Source organism: Lepidothrix coronata, unplaced genomic scaffold (assembly GCF_001604755.1).
Source record: "Lepidothrix coronata isolate B3197 unplaced genomic scaffold, Lepidothrix_coronata-1.0 Scaffold75, whole genome shotgun sequence".
Taxonomy (NCBI): Eukaryota; Metazoa; Chordata; class Aves; order Passeriformes; family Pipridae; genus Lepidothrix; species Lepidothrix coronata.
Genome location: NW_016690255.1, coordinates 4,320,697 through 4,338,710, shown reverse-complemented (window position 1 = coordinate 4,338,710; position 18,014 = coordinate 4,320,697). Strand labels below are relative to the sequence as shown.

Below are 18,014 nucleotides of genomic sequence, written 5' to 3'. Positions count from 1 at the left end.
AAAATAAGCTCTACTTAATAAATCTAATGTGTTGATTATACTCATTGCTGAAATAGGGTCAAGAAGGATTAGGTAAAACTAAAAGAAACAATTGCATGAAACATTCACACACAACCTCCAAGAAAAAAGGATTATATTTCTCTGTGAAAGAGAATGAAATGGGAAAGAAATTATCTCATACAAATCCAGTTGGTTCATAGTAAACAGGAAAAGATGGCAGGCATTTTTATCTGTGGATCAAAGCATTTGATTTTTTTTCAAATATTAATATCAAACTGGATGTTGAACTACTTGCAGCTAGGATCAAATAGAAACCAAGCAAGGTTTTTGAAAAGGCAACCTTAAACCAAAGTATGATCTGTTATCAGGATTCTTGCAGTTCAGTCTTACAACGCCATCTTTGTGGAAACAGCAACTGATTTAATATATAGCGCACATATTTCCTCTGTAATGAAAGCACTTCACCTTGAAGAGCACTTCCACTGGCTTTCAGTAGAACACTGTTCAGCATTGAAAATTCAGGGGAGTTTTGTGATTAATGGGAAATGAATTGTAAGAGTCCCCTTTTTACCCCCTTAGAGGACTACCTTGCTCTTCTGCAATCCTCTTAAAGGATAGTTTACAATTTATCACTTAGAATTTAACAACTTTTTTCAATAGCACCGTGACTTTAGCCTGCCTTTTCCCTCTCTTCTATCTAACACCAGGCACTTTTGCTGCCCCAGACAGTCCTTCTTGTTCTTTGAATGGAAACATTGTATGCTGTGAGTTGAACAAACTAAAACAAACAAACAAACAAAAAAATCCCTCAGAAATAAACTCCAAAAGTAAAAAACTGTTTGTTTGTTTGTTTGTTTTTTGCCAGGTTATTTACTACTTGTGCAATAGAGGAGAAGGTTTGAAGGGGGAAAATGTCTGATAAGGTAGGACGGTGACTGGGATGCTTGCAGCATGTTTATGGCTTCAACTCCTTAGTAAAGACAGTCTCTTTTGAAGCCTACGGTTAATCTCTTCGTGTCACAGGGCTTTTTCTTTTATAGTGTTGAGTATGTTGAGCAACTTAATACAATATCTAAGAACTACTTCCAACCCCACTACATCTAAATCCAAATGCTCATTTCTCTTTAGAATGCTTCTACAATATCCCCAAAACTACAGGATTTATTTCTGTGTGAGAAGCAGAGGGATGAAAACAACTGAAAGAAAAATATAATTTTAAGATAATATAATTTTATTATATTTTAGCACAATATGCTAACTGATCTATAAATATCACAATGCAAAATAGAAAATACTCAGAGTTTAATCCCTTTATCCATCTGATAACTAAGATCCTTCTTAACTTTCTTTATAGAAAGAGGTCTTTGACTGGGTTGAGTTCAACAGAAGAAATTGAACTCTGCAGGTTTTACATAATGCTATCAGCAAATGGCAGATTAATTGCAAAACTTGGCAAAAAAATTCCCCTGCTATAATCGCAACCTGCAAGAAAATTACAAGAGAAAGAAATTATAATAATTTTTGTTGTCGTTATCACAGATGCAGAAATGGAAGAGTTAGAGTGTATTATGATTACTGAAAAACAAAACAGGAACTAAATATATGCATACTTTTAGAATTAGTTCACAAGTTCATAGTATAAAATAGCTTCCAACACTAAAAGGGATTTTCTTTAACATATTATTAACATCACTGGTCGACTATTCCTGTACAGCCAGGTTGTGCCTTTGTAAAGGATCAAAAAAAGAACACCAACTTATGTTTGCAAACTGAAGAGCTTATATGCAATTTAATGAACATGCTATGAAATTGTTTATCTTTTATATATTTGTATATGTAATTTATTTTTTTAAAAATGATAAAAAGTTTAAAACCTACAGACCTGCATGCAAACTTGCCATTACATGTCTGTAGCTACCTAACTTATGTTCTGAAGATATAAAGCAATTACTGTTGAGATATGCCCTCTAAAAATCTTTAAGTCAGTGTCGTCAGTGCTAGGTACTTGAATGAAACTTCTTTTAGAAAAACAGAAAATTATTTCTGTGGTATTTTATGATCATTTTTTATAAACATGTTGGTGGTTAAAAATTAAAGCAGTGGATTTTGCATGTGAAAACTATAAAGATTAAGATTATAATTTTTCAAAACTTTTTTTCTTTAAATTCATTTCCTCTCTAGAGGGGGATGTGGGAATATACATCTTTACATTTGATTTTTTTTTTAAACTGAGTTATAACTAATTGTGAAGGAATTTCAAACCAATCTTTAACTAACTGTTAACTTCATGAAGCAATATCAGGCAAGACAGACCAGGTCGTGACTAATAAAACTCGTGATTTGTCAGCAGCGTAGCTGTATCCTGCATGTCTGAGCTCGGTGATGTGACTGGCAGCAGGGCTGGGCTGGCTCAGAATCCCAGTTATCTCCTTCCCCCAGCTGTGGGAGGCAGCAAACCATCAGCAGCTGCTCAGGCTGTCACCCATGGTTCTGCCTCGCATCAAGCAATCTATGAGTCTGATGGGCAAATACCTTATAGTGTCTTTTACACAGATGAACTTGCTGCCACTTGACAGAGTCCCAACCTTTTACACCCATTAAGGAAGGAAACAATAATGTTGCTCTCTTTCCTCCAGGGTTTTCTATGTGCTACCTCTGACTGTGTCCTAAATGAATCAAGAAATCAATTTGCAGCCTCTCACCTCAGTTAAATCAAACTTATTCACAGTTTCTGCTGAGTAAAAATCATCCAGTGCTTTTCCTCAGTATCCACTGCCACTTTAACAAGATATATCAGTGTCCAAAATGTTTATTTTGCCTTTAGGGGTTTATTTTGCTTTTTAACTTTTTACTTGTTACCTTTTTACTATTTTATTGCATCGCCCTTATTAATACTATTTGTGTCAATTAATTCTACTCCTAGAATCATTGTCAGCTAAATACAACTGCAAAATGAGGTATAAAATTAATTTTATCACCAGAAGAACAAACCATAGTATTGGAATAAAGTTCCTTTATTGAAAAATAGTGACTACAAAATGAAATATTACAGTGTCTATTGTGAACTCATAGGTACTGTAGGTCCGGTAATAACCTAAGAGTTTGTCTAACTTTTTTCATGCCTGTCAATGTTTTTTTTATAGCACTGATAGCATTTTTACACTTAATAATATAAACCTGAGGCTCTCATTTTTTCTTAAGACCACATTTATTAATTTAAACACCTGAAAAGTAGACACCTAGTGTAATGTGCCTACACAGGCTCCCTCAATAGTCAGTGGAAAGAGAAAGGCATCTATGTTTTACAAGAGTGTAAGAAAGGTAACTAGCATATGGAGTCTAAATCAGTCTCTCTGTCCAGAGCTAATAAATTACTTAAAGACATCTACAAACAAGTCACAGTTCCTCTGTTCAGAATGTTTTACATTTTAGGTAGAGAAAGATGATTCCAGTAAAGGAAATTAGACTAGAACAAAAAGGTTTCATAGATTAACTAATTTAAAATAATGTTTGAAATTCTAAAAAAACATGCTATTTATCTTCTTGGTACTGATTACTTTGAATTATAATATAAGAACCTTTTCAAAATCATTTGTCTCTAGACTGGACTAGAGGAATAACATTGTCCAAAGGAATTGACTTTTCTTCCTATTTTCCAGTAGATTTAAAAAAAAAAAAACAAACCCCAAAACTTCAGTTAACTTTTTGCCTACACATTTTGAATCCCTGCTTAACACAGCTGATTGCCAGAATACTTTTCCTCCATGTGATTGCTAAGATTTATGATCAATATGATTGTAATGTCATAATATTATGGTGTCATACTATCATGTGTAAATCCTAAATGCTATGTCATGCAGAAAGAAAAGAAGCATCCAACTTTTGGATAGTAGAAAACATTGAAGCAGAACCAAGTTTTCTTTATTACCTCACTTCAGAGTTTCCTTTGATTTTGTTACATATACATTAAAACTCTCACATTTTTCACGCATTACAGATATATACGATTTCAGTCTTTTACTGACATCAATTAATTCTCCAAAGGTTCTACCACATCAGCCTGTAGGTTCATTCCCCTGGTTTAGTTATAGTGAGCATTGCTCCAACATATCCAGTCATAAAAAACAGAAAACCTACATGCAACAATTATGAATTCCTAGAAATCTAAAGTTGTTGCCTGTGAAAGGCCAGTGAAATTGTTTCAAAAGAGTGTATCTTCAGATATCCTACTGAAATAGTATACTTTTTACTCTCTCTGACATTTATAATTAGTAATGCTCAGGAATACAGTCCATAATTTTTATGATGCAATAGTTTTTGCTGTGCTGTCTTGTTTTCATTTGAATCAAAATGGACTGAATCAGATTGTAGTAGCTCAGACTTAAGCAGTATTTCTCCACTTAGAAGTCAGCTATTATTCTGGAGAGGCTATCTATCAGGGAAAAAAAAAGAATAGACAAGCAAGAACCCAATGGAGAGAAAAGCCAAAAATCCATGATTTGCTACAGCTTACCAGTTATTCACATCTTTAAATTATTTACTTTTGTGATTTGTTTATTATATCTGGAAAATATGAATATAAATTTATATTTCAGAGTGTCTTTAAATGCTTCATACATTCAACAAATCCATGCTTGTAGACACTACATTTGGGAGTAAGCTCTTGCTCTTTATTGTCTTCTCTTCTGAGACAATAGTTTAATTGGGAGAAATAAACAATATTATCTACTGAGAAATACCTTCTTTTTTAAATTCAATTATTAGAGGTTTTTTTTAGGTTAATTCTTAGGTTTGGTCTTTAAGGACTCAATATAATAAAACTTTTTTTTTTTTGTTAGTGCTGGGTTGCTAAGAGCAAACAGTTTCATGCCTAGGTTGTTCAGAAAGTGGTGGTGGAATTAATCAGCTCTGCCCACCAAATGAGGATACTTCAGGATCCAATCTTGAGCTGACACCTGAGGGGGGCTTGGCTCCCATTGCATGCTGCTTGCAGTGCTGCTCTGTCTTAGCTACTCCTGGTTCCAGGAGCCACCAGCAGATAAGAAGAGCTCAGAAGGGCCCAATGACAGCCACAGGTATGGGCTGTGGGTGTTTGAATGAGGAATCCCAGTCAGATAGTGCCTGTGGAACCAGTAGCTGATGGGACTGAGGTCGCTCAGAGAGGTACATAGATGAGGGACCCCCAAAGCACATGAGGAGAGAAACTATTTGTGTACATGTGGAAGAACTCTAAGAGGGAACCAGAGAGACCCATCCAAGACTGAACACTGCAGGGTGGGGACCGCTCTGCTGACCTGCACCATCTCTGCCCCTGCTACAGGCTGAAGGCCAGAGGAATAGTGTCACCTGTAAAATAGCTCTGATTAAAATATTCAGGTAACTGAGCCCATTTAGTCTCCACACTGCCAAATCGGTCTTAAACTGTGACAGCCTTTGAGTCTAGGCTCTGCTTTCCTGTAATCTTTAAGTGGGAAAAAATCTTTTTATAATATGATCACTTAACAAAATAGCTGATATAAAGGAACGAGTAGAAGAAAATTGCATGTAAGGCACCAGAAAATGGGTCTAATTTTATAACATTTGCACACTCCTGAAAGCATGCATATGAAAAGCTGAGCAATCATCACAGTTTGTCTCTATGCGTCATTTCCAAATGCTATTTATATGTTTTCTGGGTCAGTCTTTTATGAAAATAGCCATGTGTGCCAGCTATCTAATGACCTGGCATTTGAAACCAATTCAATTTATATGTTAAATTTGATGGTAGGGGAAAACCAATACAGGTACCACATTTTTGTGCTGTAAGCCTAGTTGTCATCTTCATTTATCTGGAAATATCTTTTTTGTTTTCCAGAGGATATAAAGTAGCATAAGTCATTCTATCTCATCTACGATTGGGAATTACTGTTGAGGGTAAATTTTGGCCTAGTCAATATATATCACAGAGATACACAAAGAGAGTACCAGCAATGTCCTTAATCTTCTCCAACAACTAGCTGCATCACATGGAGAAAGAGCGAGAAGTCAGCTGTTTGTGGTTGACCAGAGCAGTAATCAAAACTAGTTCTGGTTTCTAACTTCTTAGAAAAGATGGGGGCTTTATACTTTGCACTGTATTGGCACAAGTCCTCCTTTCTATTCTCTCCCTGAAGTTTTCTGCAGGCTTCATGGGAAGCTGAAGCACCTGGGAAGGGTATTATGAGTGCGACAAAATGCAGTGGCTGGTGGACCCATGGACAATGATCTCTTTTTGTTTTCTTCATCTGAAGTATGAAAGAGAGAAGAAATTCTCTCCATTTAGCCAAAGGAAAAAAAAAAAACAAACATTTGATATTGCTTCAAATTTCATGGATAAGTAAAAAAGTAAGCAAAATTAGGACTGATTCTAATTTGCTTCCACCTCCTCAAAAATACACAACAATGCATCAGGGCACTAGGGAGCTTCTGTAGCAGTTTGCATAAGCATGCTTATACAAACATGTAACACAGAGTATGTTTTTGTGTTATTAGCATATGTGCTTGTATGACGATTTTCAGTAAATTTCTAAAAAAAAATGCAGAAAAAATGTAGAGTATTTTGGATTGTATAAATTCTTATGTGTTGCTGTGTTATGATTTCATTTATGAAGTTTCTTGCTTTATTTATGAAGTTTGTTGTCAGATTTCTTGAATTTTTCAGAATTTGTCCAATCATTCAGAAAACAGAGATTAATGATTTAACAAAGATCCATGCCTTTTGGGTTTTTGGTTCCCATGCTTAATCACTCTGCATGAAACTTCTAGAGAGTGAACTCCAGTTGTGACTATATCCAGTGAACCACAATCTATTTGCAAAGCAAGATAAGACACAGATCCTTGTTCCGTCTCCCAATAAATTATGTTCGGAATGCCTAGATCTCATTTGACAACTTAAAATTGATGAAGAGATATTAAATGAACAAAACTTTCTTTGCAAATTTTTTGATCCTCTTTTTTTTTCTGACCAGTTTTGACAGATTGCATTATCCCACTTCTGCTTATGAACTGCAGAAGGTTGATATTCCCCACGTTCTCTAGATGTCTTATTCACCATTCTACAGGGAAAGGAGTGTGCAACTACAGTGTCTTCATGATTTGACAAGGCTCCTCTCTTTAAATCCTTTTTAACTTTTGTAACATTTGTATTTAAAAAGAACTTGTCGGTTTGACTACACCATCAGAATGCTAACAATGAAAAGCCACAAACCTTTATGTTGCATGACAATGAGGGCAAAGCATTTGAAATATTTAATATAATAGAAATACATAATATTGCCTAATATACTTGTAAAAACAGTCTTAAACAGAAAATTTTCAAGCAAAATAAAACTTCAAGAACTTTAATTTTCTATTTTATTTAACATTGTCTAAATCATCTCTAAAATACTGAAAGGTGTTTATCCCACAGATATATTGTATCCTGGCTAGGTTTTAATCACAATCAATACTTAAATACTGTGCTGAGTCACTTAATTTAGTTATTCTTTCGTTATTTACTTTTTATAATTTACTCTAGTAGGATGTGTTTTGGCTTCCAGTGTGTCATAATTCCATGTAAAAAGTAAAAAAAAAAAAAGAGAGGACAATATTAAGTGACATCTTACACTTCCTCTACTGTTTAGGAGACAACTTTAAGGTTGCAACAATGGTCTCTTAAAAATTATAAAAATATATATAGGGCCAATGCAAAAAAGAGTTTACCCTCCACAGATTTAACATTGCATCAGAATATATAAGATAGTCTTGGTAATCTTATTTCAGGTGTTATCATATTTTTAGTTCCATTACTATATTTGCAGATACAAAGTCTGAGGTTTTACTTTCTTTTTTCCTGCCTTTTTCCTAATCAAATATCCTTTTTCCTTAATTTTGTTGTCTCAAAAGTAGTTTGCTATAACAGTTAGGTCAGGTGGCTTGGGAATAAGGGATTCTAATTTAATTCCACCTTCCATTGACAAGGTCTTCACTATGTTTCTGTCCCTGATAGAAAGCCTGGGAGTAATGTTCTTTTGGAAACATTGTTAACAGTTACATCTTGTCAGCAGGAGAAGATGCAATTTCTTTTATGCTACAGGCAATGAACATGTGGAGGAGACCTTGATATGGGTATCCAAAGCACAATTATGTTCCCAGGTCTGTCCTGTGTGGTCTAGTTGAGATTGCTCCATCTGCATCAACTTCCTCTGTAATGGATGTGTACCTTGTCAACATTGTTAGCAGGGTCTGGAATGAATCCAGGATAACCAGGATAGCGGAAGCTACCATGCACACTCTCTGGCCCTTTGAATCATTCATTTTCAGAAGCAAATATTTTGTTAGGTAAAGAAGATTGCAAGCAGAGATAAGAAAGACGTTACATCTCTCTCCCTTTAGCATCAAAGGGGCTGGAACACAGTTGAAATAGAAAAAAAATTTAGGGACTATGGTGAAACCTATTCTGTGACTTACAAAGTAAAAGAATAATAATGGTTTTCACCTAAAAAGGAACTGACATTTTAATTCAATATTATCTATTGTATCGTTAGATCTATTGCCAAAATTATTTCTTTTAAATTAAAGTGATATAAAAAATAGCCAAATCTTTCTGATTAAGCTAAACAGGAACTTTCCAAATATATTTATAGTGAATGTGATGCAAAGATTACATAATGGAAATTTCACCCAGAAGAATGATAAAGCAAATAAACCAAAGGCTATTGATGAGAAACAACAGGCAGCTTAAACTACAGGCATCATTAAAATCTGCCTGTATAACGTATCAAATATTGCTTTCTTATTTTAATATCTAATTGTATTGATATTGTCTGAAATTTACTTCATGTTGGTAATTATAAAACATTCTGATGCAGAGAAGTATGCTGAGTTCATTTTTTGAGACATTTTACATTTTTACAGTTTTGAATATAAAGTGCACATTATCACTTCATAAATTACCTTAGACCAGGTAAAAATAGTTACATTTTGGTTCTAAAAATGCATGGCTTTCCATAATATATTTGTGATTTTGTTCTTTAATTTTAAGCTACTTTTCTTGGAGTATTTTGTGAGCAAGTCTCTCTTTCATCCTCTCTCCATTACCTAAAAAATAATTCCAAGAATGGATTTTCATTTTCTGCTAGGTCTTAACCAATGCATTTTTTTATTCTGTAAAAATGCAGAAAGTTTGAACTCCAGACACAGCCCTATATTCATTTTATGTAAGTGCTTGCTTTAACACTTCTAATGGAAAAATGCTGAACATTGAACTTTATCATTATAACTCCTAAAATTGAGTCTGTAGATCAATTTTTGCACCTTAGTACAAATTTATCCAGGTATAAAATAAAAGTAGCTTGTTTGGACTGCTTTTGCAGCCACAACTGATTCTAAATAACAATCTATTAAAAAATAATGATATAATCCTAAAGCCATGTAATTCCCAACAGTTTCATACAAAAATAATTTGTAGAAATGAACAAGGTGACAGATATTCAGCATTTTAATAATAAATCAACAGCTATTAAATATCTCTGGGCTATGTTCTAGTGTCTGTTTCTTGGCTACAGTCTATTTGAAGAGTTTGAACATAAAAATAAATTCTAGCTATATCTCCTAATAGAAGGGTTATGAAAGAAACGTGCAATGCAAACAGTTTGCTAGTATATACACTGCACTGCTGTTTGAAAATCTTATTTGTTAACAAATTACCATTTTACACTCCAGATCTGACAAAAGTAGAGTCACACATTTTCTTGTGGTCTGAAAAACTGTAGTTGCTATGTGTAGGATTATAAAGAAAAAAGGGAAAAGAAATGTCAATGGAAACAAGACAAAAGAAGATATTATTACTGTTACATTAAGAAGAAGAGTATCAAGGCAGGGAGTATTTCCTTTAAAACACGAGAGCTTTTCCTCTTATTGATGTCACCCTCAGAAATTATAAACACATTTAGTGACAATCACTTGCATGAGTGTAGCTGAATCACAAGCACTTTTGTCGGAGGTGGTGGGCTTGGAAAAACAGACTGATAATCAACATGAAAATTTTAATGTGCAAGTTAACACAAAACAGGCTTAGTAAGTTGGCAAATCCAACTTAGGAAGTTGGAATTCTACAGATACAGAAGTTAGACTGTGGACTCTGAGGAAACAACAAAAGCAGATTTCTCTTTCTAGAGGTTTTGAGTGTTCCTGAGTTTGTCTTTGCCTTTTGTGGTTTTTGCACTGGAGACACCCAGATAAATGTTTTAAATTTGATTTTAGAAGATAATAAAGAAAAAAATATATAGATATCTTACCTGTGTAACTTCAGGGCCTTCTGGGTATAAAGAAGTGGGTATTGCAAAAGTTGAGTGAAAGGTGATGCAGAGAAGTAAGAAGTTCTCTTACTTCACAGATCCTCAGAAAGCTTTAAGAGTTACAGCTTTCTGCCAGTATAAGTCAATTCTGCTTTTACTTTTGAAAACTCACAGTATGACACTGCTTACTGCATGCTATTTTGGGTGCCCTGAGTAAAACTATGAACACAGGCACTTTTGTGCAAAACATCATAAGGCCTCTCTGATGTTCATTCAGAGTTCAGAATTAAAGTGCAGAAGGCTCTAGCAAGAAAAATACAAGCTGATTTTCTTTTTCCTAGTGGAAAAATAAAGTACTCCTTGGCAAGTAACCAGGGTGGTGGGAAGGTAATTCATTTTGTGTGAGAGCATTTTGCAAGTGAAAGGGATATGCCCTCTGTTTGGAGATTAGTCAGGGAAACAAGTGGTCAATTTAGAGTAGTCACAAAAGTTAGTCAAAGAGGGTTTCTGCAGTCTGGTTTTTGCCCTCCAGCCATTTTTCCCCCCCAAAATAATTTAGTTTCAAGAATCATAAAATCTTCACACTAAGAAAAAAAAAACATGCCAAAAATTCTGGTTTATCTCCTTACGTATTTTTAGGGACATTAAATAAATCCTTCTCTTTTCTTACAACTGACTACTAGATAGTTTTGGGGTTTTATAGTCATATGAAAAATATAATAAAAACAATATAATATTCAAAAAAGAGTTAAAATTTTTCATAGAAATTAAGTTTTATCTTAAGTCGATTTAGGAAATTTTGAGCAATAATTCAAGCATTCATTGTCATTTTATAAAAATATGAGGATGTTTGGGGAAAAACAAGAACTATGTATTACAGTAACACTTCAGTAATTATTATAGAAAACATATTTATGGTGAGATAATTTAGAGCTTAGTGCTACATCAGTTATAGCTCCAGGCCAAGAAAATTTCTGAGGAGTCCTAAATGGAAAAAAGCACACATGACATTTTATCAGACATAATGTATCTTGTTAATGATAAAACTAAAACAAGCTGCAAGCAACCCCTCCCAAGAAAAGTTATTTCTCCCTCTTTCCTGTTCCTCATTCAGTCTTGGAAAATTTAGCAACTGTTTCTATGTGGAAATCGAAAAATCTTGTCCATACTTTTGTCATATATTTTTAACCTTTTTTTTTTTTAAATTTTATTTTTCTGGAAAGGAAGGAAAATAAATTCTGACCGGCCCTGCAAATCTTACTCAGATGTTCAGGAATTCCATGGCCAGAACACAAGAGCTGGCAAATAAGGAAATGTGATTCTTTAACATACACAATACTATGAGACAACACGACTAGACCATGTTGCCAAGTCAGAGAACAAGAGTAGAGCAGAACATATTCTGCAAAGAGAACAGTTCTGATTGATGCAGATGTGAGCTCTGGTACCTTGGTTAACACTGAATCACTGTTTACTGTATTTATGTCCAGATGTCAAGGTCAAATCAGATGGTTTTAAATAAATACACCCCCCTCCCCCAATATTACAGACTTTGAAACTTGAATTGATTGGGCTTGAAGTAACACAGGAAAACTGTTTACCTATCATGTCCATCTTGACAGAGTCAGAAAGCTTTATACTCTATAGAAAATACTGCATATACTATGTGAGCAGCTGGATTTTTGTAAGATTATTCAGAATCATTTGCCAGTCTTTTGAGGATGATCTCCTGATAACTTCTTGAGGAAGTAACACATCCTTACCACTTCAGTACAAGTAATATAGTTTCCATATCAGGCTGGAAATGAATGCACAATTTATCAAATTATGCACAGTTAATAGATTTTCCTCAAATCAAAGCAAGCATGATAATATTATACAGCTTCAGGTTCTTTGATAAGCCTGTGTTCTTACTAAATGTTATTTAATTTTTTATGAAATTAATTATCAAAAACAAACTGCCAAAGATTTATTTCTGCTGCTCTTACCTGAAGCATTTTTTGTCTGTGTTAGGCTAAACATGATTTCTTTTTCTGAAACTTGATGTTAGATTTGAGTAAGGAATTAACATGAACTAGGATCACATTTTCATATCTTCTTTTTATATCTAACTTTTTATCATGCTTGGGGTTTTTTTGTTTGTTTGCTTGTTTTTAGGAACAAGAATGTTTGGTGAGACCTGTTATTTAGTACTTTTGGTTCATGGTCTGATGAGCTCTGCACAGGGTGAGGTGCAACCGATGTAAAACAGAAAAATGTGAAGAGGAGAAGGGGGCCTAAGATTGTGGAAACTGAAGAAGTGTAATTGGAATTCTGTGATATGTTACTATTTACCCCCTGGAAAAACTTTTTTAGCAACTCTGCTTGTCACTGATTTTCTACCAACACAGAACAGGTGACGTTTCATTCACCAAGGCAGATTAAATAGACATAGGGGTAAGAAAAGGGAAAAAGTCATTGCTGACAGTTGGAAAAGAGGATACACTCCTTTACTGGGAATGCTGAGTATTGTCACAGGATGTAATCTAAGATGTGCCATGTGAAGCGAACATTAATGAACAAGAGGAAGCAAAGAAAAATGTAAGTTTCTCAGAATTCTTGTTAAAGAACTGATGAGGGGAACTGGCCAGAATAATGGCCAGATTTTTTAACAAGGCGAGGATAGTATGCAGCTATAAGGAAATAAAAAAGAAACTAGCTGTATAGTCTGAACCTTAAAAAAAGAAATCAAATAAGAAGGCTAATTTATGAAATTAAGAGAAAACATTTCTCAACTCAGAAGAAAACACATACTTATTCCCAGTACAGTGTTCTAATGTGATAAACAGTCTCTGCTTCTCTTTGTCTAGGTTTCTGCTAATGGCAAGAAGGCTTTGGATATTAACACTGAAAGGAAAATAGTTAAGACTATCACATATCAAGGAAAATGTTTACCCTGCCAGCTCTTTCCTGATCTCACAGACTGTGGTGTTTCCCTCAGAGAGGGACCTCAGGGATATGGGAGCATGCAGCAGCTACAGGCACCTTGACTGCTGTCCCAGCTTCCCTCCAAGGTGTGTGAAGAGCTTAACACCATCTTGCTTCATAAGGGAGACCCACTGCTTGCTGACAGAAGAATTAGTGGCACAATCAACATTACTAGGCAACTCATTTCTGAGCGAACAGGTGAGAAGCTCTACTCATCCTCTGAGCAAAACATTACTATAGGTTTGTAAGAGTAGAGTGAACATTTTTTTAACTAAAAAAATAAGCCAGTTTTTATTATAGACACTGGGGACTGAGAGAGAAAATTTGTAACCCCAGTTAAACTGTTTGGAGTATTTTCTTTCACTGTCTAAATTGTGATTAAAATTAGGAATTCTATCCATCCAAAAGCTATAACTTAAATTAGGTGTTTGCTTGGAAGCAAGAGCATGATAATAAATTTGAAATTAAAATGTCTATATAATTTAAAACTTGGTTACTGATGAGCCAATTATAACATGATATTTATTAACGTCTCTTAAATATCTGTTCAGAGATAGTGACCTCTCATATTTTATGGATATACAATACTTGCTATAATGACTTGAAGAAATTCCTAGGAATTCAGTAGACTTAGTTATCTTTTTTTCCTTTTCTTTTAAGAAAAATCTATTCCATTTTCCATAAACGGAATAAAAAATAAAGAAGTGAAGCCCCAGGAGAACTGTTTGGGTTTTTTTGGTTTGGTTTTTTTTATAAAAAATACTGTAACTCCCCCCCTCCCCAAAACTCCAAATATTTAAAGGGATCAGTTTGCTTCCATAGGATTTCACTCTCCTGAGCTCATTCAGTGGGACTACAGGTAAACAGTTTTCCCCTTAATCACTTTCAATCATGAGAGGACTTCAAAATACAGACATATTCTTTAGGAAGAGCAGTATGTTTTCTTGGAAACCCAAAAGGGGAGACAAAAAAACCCAGAAAAACAGCAACAAAAAAAAAAAATTACAAAACCCCAAAAATTAATGTTTTGCTTCTTCTTATTTCATTTGTTTGTTGTTAGTTATTCTTCTACTCTGTTCATGGGCTGCATTTACCCAAAGCAGGGATTTAAAAGAAAGTTCAGTGATGGAATTTCAGTGGAAGGATTTCCCTCATAAAACACAGGGAATAAATTAAAAAAACCTTGATCATTTTTTTCTTTGAAGATATTTGTCTCTGAAAGGGAGAAACAAGTTGATAAATTGTATGTATATTAGTTTGCAGAGAATAAGAAGCTGTGGTTTTATCAGCATATAAAGGTGATTATTTTAAAAAGAAAGTTCTAAAAAGTTTCATATTTTGGAAAAGTTAAGTTAGTCAAATATCTGTGAGTTATATGGCAAACTGCTATATAAAATTAACATATATAAAGACTCATCAAGTAAGTCCTTTCCTCTGTTTTGCACAGGAGTACATTGCTCTGGTAGACTAGAACTGGACAGAAAAGGAAGTATTCATCCCTGTATCTGGTCTCTGAATACAATGAAGGTTAAGATTTTTTTACATTTTTATAAATCATTGACATGAAATATGGGAAAAGTAAAGTTTTATTATTTGTTTATTTTTGTTTTATATATGGTACCAACTTAGCTTATAACCTTTGCTAATATATCATGGAGAAAATAAGATAGATTATTCAAATACTGATCTGATATCAGAGTAAGCTAAATTTACTCAGTGAAGTACAGGAAGTGGGGGGGAGAGGATAGAATCTGCGGTTTCAAGAGCGATGATTCTCCCATATCAACTATCCCCAAACCATGGCTCTTTGTTTGGAATTTGCATTTGGAATTTGCATCAAGCTAAGTACAATTACTTCAGGCTAGGTAAGAAGCCAGCACATCACTGCTAGAAGGTGAAGGTGTCATGAAAGTAGAAGCAGTGGAGCATCAACAATAATAATGAGACCATTCTTAAATCTTTATCTCTGGAGACTCAATACTGAATTCGGGGGATTTGTTCTGCTTGTTTTGTATAGGTTTTTTATTGTTGGGATCTTTGCCATTTCTAAACAGACTTTTTAATGGCAGCTTTTCCCAGAGCTAGTCTTACCTCTAACCACTTAAAGGAGGCATGGCTCCAGGAGGAGCCAAGTGGAACCAAGAGAGTAAAGTGGGGCTTGGAGTGCTGCAGAAACTGAAAAAAAATAACCTTTGTTTTTCATTTCTGAGAAGTCTCTCATCATTATACAAAATAAATATACTATAGTGAATGAAAGCATTAAAAAAAATAATAACTTTCTGATTTTTCTTTAATAATACTGCAACTAGAATTCCATTCCCAATAAAATATCTTACAAATCATGGCTTGTGGAAGACAAAGCAGAACTATATGAGTCACTATAAATACAAAAATGCATAGATTAATCTACAATACTAGTGAGACTTTTTCAAAGAATTATCTGGAATTAGCTTAAAAATCTCGTTGTCTTTTTATTTTTTTATAATATTTAATTATAATCTTGTGCATTTTTTTGCTTCCTATGTTATAATTTCTATTTTTTTCCAGAGGGGAAAGGGTTTTAATGAATTGCAACAAAATAGAATTACTCAAGTGTGTACTTAGAGGCATGTGTGAAAATTCTGTAGAAATGATGTATAACCATGCATTGAAAGAAACTAAATATCACAGAGTAATCAGACCTTTCCAAAGATGTTTCCTTTTGTTCCTTTTCCCTTTCCTTTTCTTTTCTCAGTGAACACTATTATGATAGAATACATTTTGTTTGGAAAACAAAATGCAGACACCTGTTTATCTTTTTTCTCCCCGTTCATATTCCCATCACAAGATACAATCAATAAGAACATATTCAGAGCAGGAAAATCTTCAAGATGATCCCCTGAAGGAATGGAGTACTCTTATTCTTTTACTATCAAACACTGTTTAGATATACGTGGAATGAAATTGGGGATGTCATCTCATCTCTGTCTTTAGCCTAAGGTTTCCTGCTGATGATTAAATCCTGAGATCCTGAATTGGGCTGATATCTGTAAGTAAGTAACTAGTTCATATTCTCCCACCTGGCTCCTGCAGAGAGACAGTACCTGCTATGAGATACAGATCATATGTAGTGTGAGATACAGATCATATGTAGTGCAAGTCAGAGTTCCATCATGAATTACAAAATACATTGAAGAATACAAGAAAAATATTTCTTTCCATTTGTCTACATAGCCCTCATACATTTTTTCACATACATGATCAGTTGGCTACAAATATTAGAGACCAATTCTACTTCTATGGTAAGTAGAAATGTAAGTCTTAGCATATCCATTTACATGTAGAAAAAAAGTATAGAGGTAGAAGAAATACTGGAAATATTAAATGTAAGTTTATAAAGAAAAAATCTATAGCTGTACCTGATCAGTCCAGTATTCTGCTGCATTAAAATGTCCCAGTTTAAAAAGAAGTGTAGAAATTAGTGCAAGAACTGGTACAGGGATTATTTGGCCCGGTCAGCCTAATTTTGAAAAGACATTTATGCAGAAATTTCAGTGGCGGAAAAATATCCCTGTTGGATTAGTTCAACAAAACTAAATGAAATTTTCCAATTTCAGAAATGTCAATGTGTTTTGGTTTGGGTTTTGGTTTTGCTTTTTAACTAATCCTTATGACATTTCCATTCCAAAAAAATGAATTAAATCAAATAAAACAAAACTAAATTAAGGATTCCCATCTAGAGAATTTCATAATGTCAACATTTCATCCTATGTCCCACCAGCAAAGCCTAAGTGATAGCTTGGAAGACAATTGTGAAAAGTTAAAAACCATTTTTTTTTTTAATAAATGGGTGATAAAAAGATTGCATACAACAAGGTACCCTCACTCTATGCTCCATGGACCAACCTATATACCTATATCGTTTTGATTTCTATGTAGGGAATAGAGAAAATCAGTAAGGTAATTTTTTTGAGCTCTCTAATTTTTTAGAATGAAAAAACTGGGCTTTTGTGTTACAACCTGAGAAAAACCTTTTAAGCCAGTAAAAATAAAAATTAAATGAGAAGAACCTTGCTTTGTTTGGCACCAATACCACACTCTTTTTTTTTTTTTTTAAGAATTTCCCTCCTTTTTTTTTTTGTATTTCAGAGGCAAAAACGGTTCAGGGGTTTTTTTACGTTGAAGTTCAGAGGTAGACTCTTGACACAACTGAATTTAATACAGAGTTTACAGATGCATTCTGGACACAACAATTTAACCTCAATTGTGATTATAAAGACATTCGTACTAACTTGTTTTCTTTTGTTTTTACTTACATCAGTGTGTAATTGGCGTGCCTGCATCATCTACCCTGGTGGTGGGCTGATGCCTCCATCCAAATGGAGCTGTTGAAGGGAGAGTCTGCAGTGCAGACATCAGACTGCAGCAAGAGCCGAGACCTTTCTCCTGAGGCAGAGACAGGCAGCAAGGAGGAGTAATGGTTTTAAGGAGGGGTAATGGCTTTAAACTGAAAGAGGGTAGACTTAGATTAAATATTAGGATCTAATTCTTAACTGCGAATGTGGTGAGACACTGCAACAAATTGCCCAGAGCAACTGTGGATGACCCATCCCTGGAAGTGTTCAAGACGAGGTTAAATAGGGCTCTGAGCAACCTGGTTTAGCGAAAGGTTTCCCTGCCTGTGTCTGGGGAGTTGGAAATAGATGACCTTTAAGGTCCCTTCCAACCCAACACATTCTATAGAATCCTATTCTATTCTATGATTCTATTCTG

General features: G+C 34.4%; 1 protein-coding gene across 4 annotated transcripts in view; it reads right to left on the bottom strand.

Annotated features, from left to right (window-relative positions):
• The window catches only part of CDH19 (cadherin 19), a 113,101-nt gene that overhangs the window by 53,890 nt on the left and 41,197 nt on the right, over window positions 1–18,014 (bottom strand). The window contains exon 1 of one of the 4 annotated variants that reach the window (XM_017819597.1): window positions 10,296–10,416. The exons of the other annotated variants lie outside the window; for them this stretch is intronic. The gene's annotated coding sequence lies outside the window, so the exon portion shown is untranslated. Of the gene's footprint in view, window positions 1–10,295; window positions 10,417–18,014 lie in introns of those variants that run through there. 4 annotated transcript variants of the gene reach the window in all.